This window comes from Hordeum vulgare, chromosome 5H (assembly GCF_904849725.1).
Source record: "Hordeum vulgare subsp. vulgare chromosome 5H, MorexV3_pseudomolecules_assembly, whole genome shotgun sequence".
NCBI classification, from domain to species: domain Eukaryota; kingdom Viridiplantae; phylum Streptophyta; class Magnoliopsida; order Poales; family Poaceae; genus Hordeum; species Hordeum vulgare.
The window spans coordinates 539,918,605-539,930,877 of NC_058522.1; positions in this window are offsets into that span (position 1 = coordinate 539,918,605).

Sequence of the window (12,273 nt, forward strand, 5' to 3'; positions counted from 1 at the left end):
CCTCAGGAGACGGCGGACCCGTGAGGGTCGCGACCGCGGAGGCAGGAGATCGGACAACTACGGCGCTTTCGGGACTTCAGGGGCATGGCCGTCAGGTGACTTTTTGTTGGCTGCTGTCAGGTAACTTTTTAGCTCGCCTTGTCCGAGCGCGCCCCAGGGCCAAGCGGCCTCCAGGAGCTCATGGCACTCCCAGATGATACTTTTCATTATAGCATTTTTCAGTTGTTTCTACTTCACCCGTTTCGGACCCTAACGTTCTACTTTGTTTGCATTTTTGGGCGGTCGACCCCCGCTTGGGGGCTCCGGTCGAAGCTTATCCTTGCAGGCCGCCTGAGATATCCAACACCCAATCTCACTCCAAAGAAAAGAAATCAACATGGTTTACCAATGACCCAAAAGAAGCTCAGTCCACCAATGACTCGGAGGTAGGGACACTCGCGAGGCCAAAGCATCCTCGCGACCTCCGAGATACACCCCCACCATGACAGTCTCGCGTAATAACGAGATACCTGTATACGCCTAGGGACCCCCAAGGACGTGGATGGGTCCATCCCACGCTTAGTGGCAGCCCTATGCTCCGCGCTGGGGAGAAGCTCAGGCCCCAATGCCTCGAGGGTTCGAACACTCGCGAGGCCAAAGCGTCCTCGCAACCTCCCAGATACACCCCCGCCGTGACACTCTCACGTAATAATGAGTCGAGGCTGTATACGCCCAGGGCCCCCCGAGGACGCGGAGGGGTCCACCCCACGCCTAGTAGAAGACCTATGCTCCACGCTGGGTACAGATGGAGGCAATCAACACAGTCCACCAATGACTATGCCCGCAGCTGGCACCAACACAGCCCGCCAATGGATACGCCCGTAGCTGGCAAGGAAATCAACATAGTCCACCTGCGGCTATGCCCGCGCCCAGTGTGTGGGACAAACAACTAGAGGTACGGGGCCGCTCGTACGTCAAGGAGGACCCGTGAGCATCGCGACTCAGGGGCCTAACTGCGCCCGTAGCCCCTTCCCCCTTTGGGTCGTCCTTTGTTTCCGGTCGGTTCAATCGCGGGGAGGTACGCACGGGGCGGTCCCTGCCGATGCAAAGCCTAGTGCACTCAACAAGACACCTTGGATCTCTTAGGGAGAACGCTGGAGTCACTCGTACGTCAAGGGGGACTCCTCAGCATCCCAACTCAGGATCTTGAACTACGCCCGTAGCCCCTTCCCCCCTTTGGGCCGTCCTTGGTTTTCGGTCAGTCCAATCGCGGGGAGGTACGCGCGGTGCAGGGCCTGCCAATGCGGAGTTCTGAAGGTGTTCTGAAGTTTTGCAATCCTCATCGCGTTCTCCTCATGAGGGCAGCTCGCGCGTCAAGGGGGACTCCTAAGCATCGCGACTCAGGGGCCTAACTGCACTCGTAACCCCTTCCCCCTTTGGGTCGTCCTTAGTTTTCGGTCGGACCAATCGCGGGGAGGTACGCACGGGGCGGGCCCGGCCGATGCAGAGTAACACAGCAAAAATGACAGGAACGAGGCGAAGAAAACATTCAAGCATTCTGTTATTACAAGCCTTGACAAGTCCATGAAAACGCAAATAAGTTTAACGCCTCCACGAGGCACGATGTGCATTGCAGGAAAAAGACAGGGAGAAGAAATCAGGAGGAGCCGCCACCGGTTGCCCCCTCTGCAGGGGGCTGGTAATCGACGTCAGAAGCGTCGTCTTCCCCATCGTCGGCTTCAGCGGCACCAGGAGACAAAAGAGTTGCGACACGGGCGAACCTCCTCACAAACGCCTCCACGGGGCCCTTAACCGCCTTCGCGCCGCGGTCGCGGGCCTCGGCAGGGACCGACAGGATCATGGAGCTGAGGTCAAATCCCGGCTTGCGAAGATGAAGGTGGCTGAAGACGTGTGTCGCAACTGCGAAGAAGAGGTCGCGGCACTCGTTGTCCAAGATCTTGTCCACCTGCACGACGGCGCCCTCCAGCACCACGACGAGCTCCTTCGCCAGCGCGGCAAAGCCGTCATCCAGGGTGGTGATATCCCACAAGTATAGGAGATTGTGTGTAGCCGTTTCAATAAGTAAGAGTGTCGAACCCAACGAGGAGCTAAAGGTGGGATAAATATTCTCTCAGGTTCTATCAACCATTGACACAACTCTACGCACACTAAACGTTTTGCAATATCTAGGAGATAAAACTAGAATGACAATATGGGTATGAGAGAAAGCTTTGCAAGATAATAAATACAAGAAAGTAAATCTTAGTGCTGCAGCGATAAAATATATACTAAGTAACCATAAACTAACAGTACCATGAGTGCGAAAAAGTGGTGGTAATTGTGGTGGAATTGTCCATGATCAAATAGTCAAATACAAGGTTGGTATTCCTCTTTTATGTGGGAGAGGCAAATCTAACAAGCTCTCACTATCCAATGATTGCAAGTACTTATGATTAGAACTCTAGCAAACATCCGTAAATACTAGAAGATACATTAAGGTAAAAATATCCAACCATAGCATTAAGATCAAAATGTCTTCTTTATCCCATATGCTTTGATCACTAGATTGGGGCTCATGTTTCTGTCACTCAAGCAACCCACCCTCTAGCTTTTTCCACATACTACAAACCCTATGAGGTGATCCATGAGCACATAAACATACGATTGGCACCATAGGACTGTAAAAAATTCAATATATAGGTCAAACCATCCATGGAGATGCAACAATCAATCATATGACAAAAGCGAACTACACAAACATGACATGGATGCAATAGATCATTTGCAAATAATGTATAACATCAAACACCATGTTTACATAGGGGATTACAGAGTTTTGTGGTAGAGTGGACCATTGTAGCTATGGAGGAGATGATGGTGGAGGTGTTGGTGAAGGCAGCATCATGACGGAGAGGATGGAGAAGGGGCAGCACGTGAGGTGCAGGGCGGCGTCGGCGGCGCAGGGGGCTCCTCCTGCGCCGACCGACCATCATGGGGCAGCGCCACCCCTTAACCCCCTTCCTCCATGGCTTCTTGGTGCTGTAGATGAGCCCTCCCCCATGGAGATGAGGCCATGGGGGAGGCAAAATTCGTGGCTTTTGGTGGCTGCCCAGAAATCGGGATTTTCCTCTCCTTATATGAGCTGGGACGATCTTCCTTGGCCCTCCGATGGATGCCCCTTTGATCCAAGGGCTCTTGAGCACCTCTAGAGCCTTCCTAGGGACCCCTATCAGCCCTAATGAGGTCCCAAAGTCGTGGCTTGGCCAAATTCATCAAATATGATAAGAGTTGGACTCAATCACATCACTGATTCCCGTAATCCCGCAATCGGATATTTGTCCTCCAGTAAAACGGGCTTTCCTGTAGCGTCCGAATTCCAAATGGGCCGAATTGTATGTCTAGAATTATCAGCATAAAATTCCCCACACGTTTGTCTTGTGTTAGATTTCCGTTTGAAGCTGTCTTCGACCGTAACATGGCAATTTTAAAAATAGTTTTCACACAGATTTCAGGAAAGTCCCAATTCGACTCCAACAAGGTTTCTTCTTCTATTTTTGATAGTTCCTACACATAAAAGTGTAAAATAAGAACATTGTGCACTTTTGCAGCTATTAATAGGTTAGTCCAAATAAATCATAAACTTAATATAAAAACAATTATCAAAAGCATAAAAGTAGCATGAAACCATAAAAAATTATAGATACGTTTTGGACGTATCAACATCCCCAAGCTTAGTTCCTACTCGTCCTCGAGTAGGTGAAATGATAAAAACAAAATAATTTTTGAGGTGACATGCTACCAAGATAATCTTGATCATCATATTTGTAAAAGCATCTGTAAGTTGAGATCATAGCACTCTAAACATAGGCATGATAGATGTAATTATAACAATGAAACTTAGCAACCATGTTGCAACATGAAAGGTAACACAAACAAAAGATCATGAATAATAATGCACTTGAAAGTTATACGTTTGTTTCGAGCATAAACAAAACATAGCAAAGTGGTATTTCACATGTCCTTAAGAGTGGCGCAAAACATAAATGTCAGGACACCTTCAAAGTTTAAGTGGATGACTAGAACAAATAATTTGAGAGCAAGTAATAACACATTATGAATCAATCAATAATAAAATTTGGGACTATGCACATTATAGTCAGAATGACAACTATGCTCTCTTAATTGGTGCATAAAGTTAGAAGATGGAGACTCAACATAAAAGTAAAAGAAAGGCCCTTCGTAGAGGGAAGCAGGGATTACTCATGTGCTAGAGCTTTTATAGATTTTTCAAATCAATAAGATTGTAAAACAAGCTTTTGGGAGGTGCATAATTTGTCAACGAATGCTAGCAGATAGCCCAATACTTCTCATGTTGGACAAGTTTTGAGGAACGACTCCCAAAGTGGGGACGATCACATCCCCTTAGTCTCCTTTGTTTATCACTATTCTGATTTCTCATCAACAAAGCGTGAAGGAGGTTTTGTTTGTTGCTATTATCTTTTATGAGCTGGGCGCACTCATGTCAGTCCCTCCTCGTATTGGGGGTTCGCAGATTAGACATGCAAACCCAAGATAAAGCTTGTCCAGTATGAGAAGATCATGAAATATCTACTACTTCCTCATGAGCTAAAACAGAAGCACAAAAGAGGAATAATTTTGAAAGTTTTAAAGATAGCACATGAGAAATTTACTTGGAGTGGCGGTTAAATACCACATGTAGGTAGGTGTGGTGGACACATTTGGCAAACTTTGGTTTTGGGGAGTTCGATGCACGAGTAGAGTGTTGGAAATATGCCCTAGAGGCAATAATAAATTAGTTATTATTATATTTCTTAGTTCATGATAATCGTTTATTATCCATGCTATAATTGTATTGATTGGAAACACAATACTTGTGTGGATACATAGACAAAACACTGTCCCTAGTAAGCCTCTAGTTGACTAGCTCGTTGATCAAAGATGGTCAAGGTTTCCTCGCCATAGGCAAGTGTTGTCACTTGATAACGGGATCACATCATTAGGAGAATCATGTGATGGACTAGACCCAAACTAATAGACATAGCATGTTGATCGTGTCATTTTGTTGCTACTGTTTTCTGCGTGTCAAGTATTTGTTCCTATGACCATGAGGTCATATAACTCACGGACACCGGAGGAATGCTTTGTGTGTATCAAACGTCGCAACGTAACTGGGTGACTATAAAGATGCTCTACAGGTATCTCCGAAGGTGTTCGTTGAGTTAGTATGGATCGAGACTGGGATTTGTCACTCCGTGTGACGGAGTGGTATCTCGGGGCCCACTCGGTAATACAACATCACACACAAGCCTTGCAAGCAATGTGACTTAGTGTAAGTTACGGGATCTTGTATTACGGAACGAGTAAAGAGACTTGCCGGTAAACGAGATTGAAATAGGTATGCGGATACTGACGATTGAATCTCGGGCAAGTAACATACCGAAGGACAAAGGGAATGACATACGGGATTATATGAATCCTTGGCACTGAGGTTCAAACGATAAGATCTTCGTAGAATATGTAGGATCCAATATGGGCATCCAGGTCCCGCTATTGGATATTGACCGAGGAGTCACTCGGGTCATGTCTACATAGTTCTCGAACCCGCAGGGTCTGCACACTTAAGGTTCGGCGTTGTTTTATGCGTATTTGAGTTATATGGTTGGTTACCGAATGTTGTTCGGAGTCCCGGATGAGATCCAGGACGTCACGAGGAGCTCCGGAATGGTCCGGAGGTAAAGATTGATATATAGGAAGTCCTGTTTTGGTCACCGGAAAAGTTTCGGGCTCATCGGTAGTGTACCGGGAGTGCCGGGAGGGGTGCCGGGGACCATCGGGAGGGGTGTCACGCCCCAAGGGGTCTCATGGGCTATGGGAAGAGATAAACCAGCCCCTAGTGGGCTGGAATAAGTTCCCACTAAGGCCCATAAGGTTTGAGAAGGAAAAAAACACAAGGTGGAAAGAATTTCCAAGTGGGAAGGTGGAATCCTACTCCAAGTAGGATTGGAGTAGGACTCCTCCACCTCCAATTTCGGCCAAACCTTGAGGGTTTGAGGCTGCCTCTTCCCTCCCCCTCCCTCCTATATATACTGAGGTATTAGGGCTGATTTGAGACAACTTTGCCACGGCAGCCCGACCACATATATCCACGGTTTTACCTCTAGATCGCGTTTCTGCGGAGCTCGGGCGGAGCCCTGCTGAGACAAGATCGTCACCAACCTCCGGAGCGCCGTCACGCTGCCGGAGAACTCTTCTACCTCTCCGTCTCTCTTGCTGGATCAAGAAGGCCGAGATCATCGTCGAGCTGTACGTGTGCTGAACGCGGAGGTGCCGTCCGTTCGGCACTAGATCGTGGGACTGATCGCGGGATAGTTCGCGGGGCGGATCGAGGGACGTGAGGACGTTCCACTACATCAACCGCGTTCACTAACACTTCTGCTGTACGGTCTACAAGGGTACGTAGATCACACATCCCCTCTCGTAGATGGACATCACCATGATAGGTCTTCGTGAGCGTAGGAAAATTTTTGTTTCCCATGCGACGTTCCCCAACAGTGGCATCATGAGCTAGGTTCATGCGTAGATGTCTTGTCGAGTAGAACACAAAAGTTTTTGTGGGCGGTGATGTGCGTTTTGCTGCCCTCCTTAGTCTTTTCTTGATTCCGCGATATTGTTGGATCGAAGCGGCTCGGACCGACATTACTCGTACACTTACGAGAGACTGGTTTCATCGCTACGAGTAACTCAGTTGCTCAAAGATGACTGGCGGGTGTCAGTTTCTCCAACTTTAGTTGAATCGGAATTGACCGAGGAGGTCCTTGGATGAGGTTAAATAGCAACTCATATATCTTCGTTGTGGTGTTTGCGTAAGTAAGATGCGATCCTACTAGATACCCATGGTCACCACGTAAAACTTCCAACAACAAAATTAGAGGACGTCTAACTTGTTTTTGCAGGGTATGCTTGTGATGTGATATGGCCAACGATGTGATGTGATATATTGGATGTATGAGATGATCATGTTGTAATAGTTAATATCGACTTGCACGTCGATGGTACGGCAACCGGCAGGAGCCATACGGTTGTCTTTATAACTAACGTTTGTGCTTGCAGATGCGTTTACTATTTTGCTAGGATGTAGCTTTAGTAGTAATAGCATGAGTAGCACGACAACCCCGATGGCGACACGTTGATGGAGATCATGATGATGGAGATCATGGTGTGACGCCGGTGACAAGAAGATCGTACCGGTGCTTTGGTGATGGAGATCAAGAAGCACGTGATGATGGCCATATCATGTCACTTATGAATTGCATGTGATGTTAATCCTTTTATGCACCTTATTTTCCTTAGAACGACGGTAGCATTATGAGGTGATCTCTCACTAAAATTTCAAGACGAAATTGTGTTCTCCCCGACTGTGCACCGTTGCTACAGTTCGTCGTTTCGAGACACCACGTGATGATCGGGTGTGATAGACTCAACGTTCACATACAACGGGTGCAAAACAGTTGCGCACGCGGAACACTCGGGTTAAGCTTGACGAGCCTAGCATGTGCAGACATGGCCTCGGAACACATGAGACCGAAAGGTCGAGCATGAATCGTATAGTTGATATGATTAGCATAGAGATGCTTACCACTGAAACTATTCTCGACTCACGTGATGACCGGACTTGAGATAGCGGATTTGGATCATGTACCACTCAAATGACTAGAGAGATGTACTTTTTGAGTGGGAGTTCTTAAGTAATATGATTAATTGAACTAATTGTCATGAACATAGTGTAATGGTCTTTGCGAATTACGATGTAGCTTGCGCTATAGCTCTACTGTTTTTATATGTTCCTAGAAAAAATTTAGTTGAAAATTGATAGTAGCAAACTTTGCAGACTGAGTCTGTAAAACCGAGGATTGTCCTCGTTGCTACGCAGAAGGCTTATGTCCTTAATGCACCACTCGGTGTGCTGCACCTCGAGCGTCGTCTCTGGATGCTATGAACATCCGACATACACGTTTCTGATGACTACACGATAGTTCAGTGCAAAATACTTAATGGCTTAGAAGCAAGGCGCCGAAAACGTTGTAAAACGTCACGGAACATAAGTGATGTTCTAAAGAGATGAAATTGTGATTTCATGCTTGTGCCCTTGTTTAAGAGGTACGAGACCTCCAACAAGATTCTTTGTCCACAAAGTAAAGGAGAAAAGCTCAATCGTTGAGCGTGTGCTCAGATTGTCTGAGTACGACAATCACTTGAATCAAGTGGGAGTTAATCTTCCATATGAGATAGTGATGGTTCTCCAAAGTCACTGCCACCAAGCTGTGAGAGCTTCGTGATGAACTATAACATATCAAGGATAGATACAATGATCCTTGAGCGATTCGCGATGTTTGACACTGCGAAAGTAGAAATCAAGAAGGAGCGTCAATAGTTGATGGTTTGTAAAACCACTAAGTTTCAAGAAAGGCAAGGGCTAGAAGGGATACTTCGTGAAACGGCAAAACAGTTGCTGCACTAATGAAGAGACCCAAGATTAAACCCAAACCCGAGACTAAGTGCTTCTGTAATGAGGGGAATAGTCACTGAGGCGGAGCAACTCTAGATACTTGGTAGATAAGAAGGCTGGCAAAAGTCGAAAGAAGTGTATTTGATATACATGATGTTGATGTGTACTTTACTAGTAATCCTAGTAGCATGAGGGTATTGGATACCGGTTCGGTTGCTAAGTGATTAGTAACACGAAATGAAAGCTACGGCATAAACGGAGACTAGCTAAAGGCGAGGTGACGATACGTGTTGGAAGTGTTTCCAAGGTTGATATGATCAAACGTCGCACGCTCCCTCTACCATCGGGTTTGGTGTTAAACCTAAATAATTGTTATTTGGTGCTTGCGTTAAGCATGAACATGATTGGATCGTGTTTATTGCAATACGATTATTCATTTAAGGAGAATAATGGTTACTCTATTTTCTTGAATATTCACCTTCAATGGTTTATTGAATCTCGATCGTAGTGTTACACATGTTCATGATATTGGTGCCAAAAGATACGAGTTAATGATGATAGTACCACTTACTTGTGGCACTGCCGCTTGAGTCATGTTAGTATAAATTGCATGAAGAGGCTCCATGCTGATGGATCTTTGTACTCACCTGATTTCGAATCACAAGTGACATGCAAATCATACCACATGAGCAAGGCCTTGTTTTCATTGATATGAAATAAGATAGTAACTTGTTGGAAGTGATACATTTTGATGTATGCAGTCCAATGGGTGCTGATGCACGTAGTGGATATCATTATGTTCTTACTCCACTGACGATTTGAGTAGATACAGGAGTATTTACTTAATGAATCACAAGTGTGAAATGTTGAAAAGTTCAATTCCGTTTCAGAGTGAAGTTCGTCGTAACAAGAGGATAAACTGTCTACGATATGATCATGGAAATGAATATCTGAGTTACGAGTTTTGGTACGCAGTTAAGACAATGTGGAAATTGTTTCGCAGTTCATGCCACCTGGAACATCATAGTGTGATGATGTGTCTGAACGTCATAGCCACGCACTATTTGGTATGGTGCATACTATGATGTCTCTTATCGAATTACCACTATCGTTTATGGGTTATGCATTAGAGACAACCGCACTCACTTTAAATAGGGCCCCGCGTATTTCCGTTGAGATGACACAGTATAGACTGAGGTTTAGAGAAATCTAAACTGTCGTTTCTTGAAAGTTTGGGGCTTCGACACTTATGTGAAAAAGTTTCAGTCTGATAAGCTCGAACCCAAAGCGGATAAATGCATCTTCATAGGATATCCAAAACAGTTGGGTACATCTTCTATCTCACATCCGAAAGCAAAGTGTTTGTTTCTAGAAACGGATCCTTTCTCGAGGAAAGGTTTCTCTCGAAAGAATTGAGTGGGAGGGTAGTAGAACTTGATGAGGTTATTGAACCATCACTTCAACCAGTGTGTAGCAGGGCGCAGGAAGTTGTTCCTGTGGTGCCTACACCAATTGAAGTGGAAGCTGATGATGGTGATCATCAAGCATCGGATCAAGTTACTACAAGCCTCGTAGGTTGACAAGGTCGCATACTACTACAGAGTGGTACGGTAACCCTGTCTTGGAGGTCATGTTGTTGAGCAACAGTGAACCTACGAGTTATGGAGAAAGCGATGGTGGGCCCAGATTCCGACAAATGGCTGGAAGCCATGAAATCCGAGAGAGGATCCATGTATGAAAACAAAGTGTAGACTTTGAAAGAACTACTTGATGGTCATAAGACTATTGAGTAAAGATGGATCTTTAAAAGAAGACAGACGATGATGGTGATAAGTCACCATTAAGAAAAGCTCGACTTGTCGCAAAGATGTTTTCGACAAGATCAAACAGTTGACTATGATGAGACTTTCTCACTCGTAGCGATGCTAAAGGTCTGTTAGAATTATGTTAGTTGTTGATGCATTATTTATGAAATATTGCACGTAGGATGTCAAAACATTGTTTTCTCGACGGTTTCCTTGAGCAAACATTGTATGTGATACAACGAGAAGGTTTTGTCGATCCTAAAGATACTAGCAAGTATGCAAGCTCCAGTGATCCTTCAATGGACTGGTGCAAGCATCTCGGAGTTGGAATATACACTTTGATGAGATGATCAAAGATTTTGGGTTTGTACAAGGTTTATGAGAAACTTGTATTTCCAAAGAAGTGAGTGGGAGCACTATAGAATTTCTGATAAGTATATGTGGTTGACATATTGTGGATCAGAAGTAATGTAGAATTTATGTAAAACATACAAGGTTGTTTGAAAGGAGTTTTCAAAGGAATACCTGGATTGAGCTACTTGAACGTTGAGCATCAAAGATCTATGGAGATAGACCGAAAGCGCTTAATGGAAGTTTCAACAAGATGCATGCCTTGACAAGTTTTTGAAGGAGTTCAAAATAGATCAGCAAAGAAGGAGTTCTTGGTTGCGTTGTGAGGTGTGAATTTGAGTAAGACTCAAAACCCAACCCTGGCAGAATAAAGAGAATAGACGAAGGTCGTCTTCTATGCCTTAGCCGTAGAATCTAAAGTATGCCATGCTGTGAACCACACCTGATGTGTGCCTTGACTCAAAGTATGTTGAGAGGTACAGAGAGTGATCCATGATTGAATCACTAGCAGCGGTCAAAATTTATCCTTAGTAACTAATGGACTAAGGAATTTTTCTCGATTATGGAGGTGGTTAAAGAGTTCGTCGTAAAGGGTTACATCGATGCAAGCTTTGACACTAATCCGAATAACTATGAGTAGTGAAACGGATTCGTATAGTAGAGTAGATATTTGGAGCATTTCCGAATAGCACGTAGTAGCAGCATCTATAAGATGACATAAATATTTGTAAAGAACCCACGGATCTGAAAGTTTCAGAACCGTTGACTAAAACCTCTCTCACGAGCAAGACGTGATCAGACCCCATAACTATATGGGTGTTGGATTCGTTGGAATCACATGGTGATGTGAACTAGATTATTGACTCTAGTGCAAGTGGGAGACTGTTGGAAATATGCCCTAGAGGAAATAATAAATTAGTTATTATTATATTTCTTAGTTCATGATAATCGTTTATTATCCATGCTATAATTGTATTGATTGGAAACACAATACTTGTGTGGATACATAGACAAAACACTGTCCCTAGTAAGCCTCTAGTTGACTAGCTCGTTGATCAAAGATGGTCAAGGTTTCCTGGCCATAGGCAAGTGTTGTCACTTGATAACGGGATCACATCATTAGGAGAATCATGTGATGGACTAGACCCAAACTAATAGACGTAGCATGTTGATCGTGTCATTTTGTTGCTACTGTTATCTGCGTGTCAAGTATTTGTTCCTATGACCATGAGATCATATAACTCACGGACACCGGAGGAATGCTTTGTGTGTATCAAACGTCGCAACGTAACTGGGTGACTATAAAGATGCTCTACAGGTATCTCCGAAGGTGTTCGTTGAGTTAGTATGGATCGAGACTGGGATTTGCCACTCCGTGTGACGGAGAGGTATCTCGGGGCCCACTCGGTAATACAACATCACACACAAGCCTTGCAAGCAATGTGACTTAGTGTAAGTTACGGGATCTTGTATTACGGAACGAGTAAAGAGACTTGCTGGTAAACGAGATTGAAATAGGTATGCGGATACTGACGATCGAATCTCGGGCAAGTAACATACCGAAGGACAAAGGGAATGACATACGGGATTATATGAATCCTTGGCACTGAG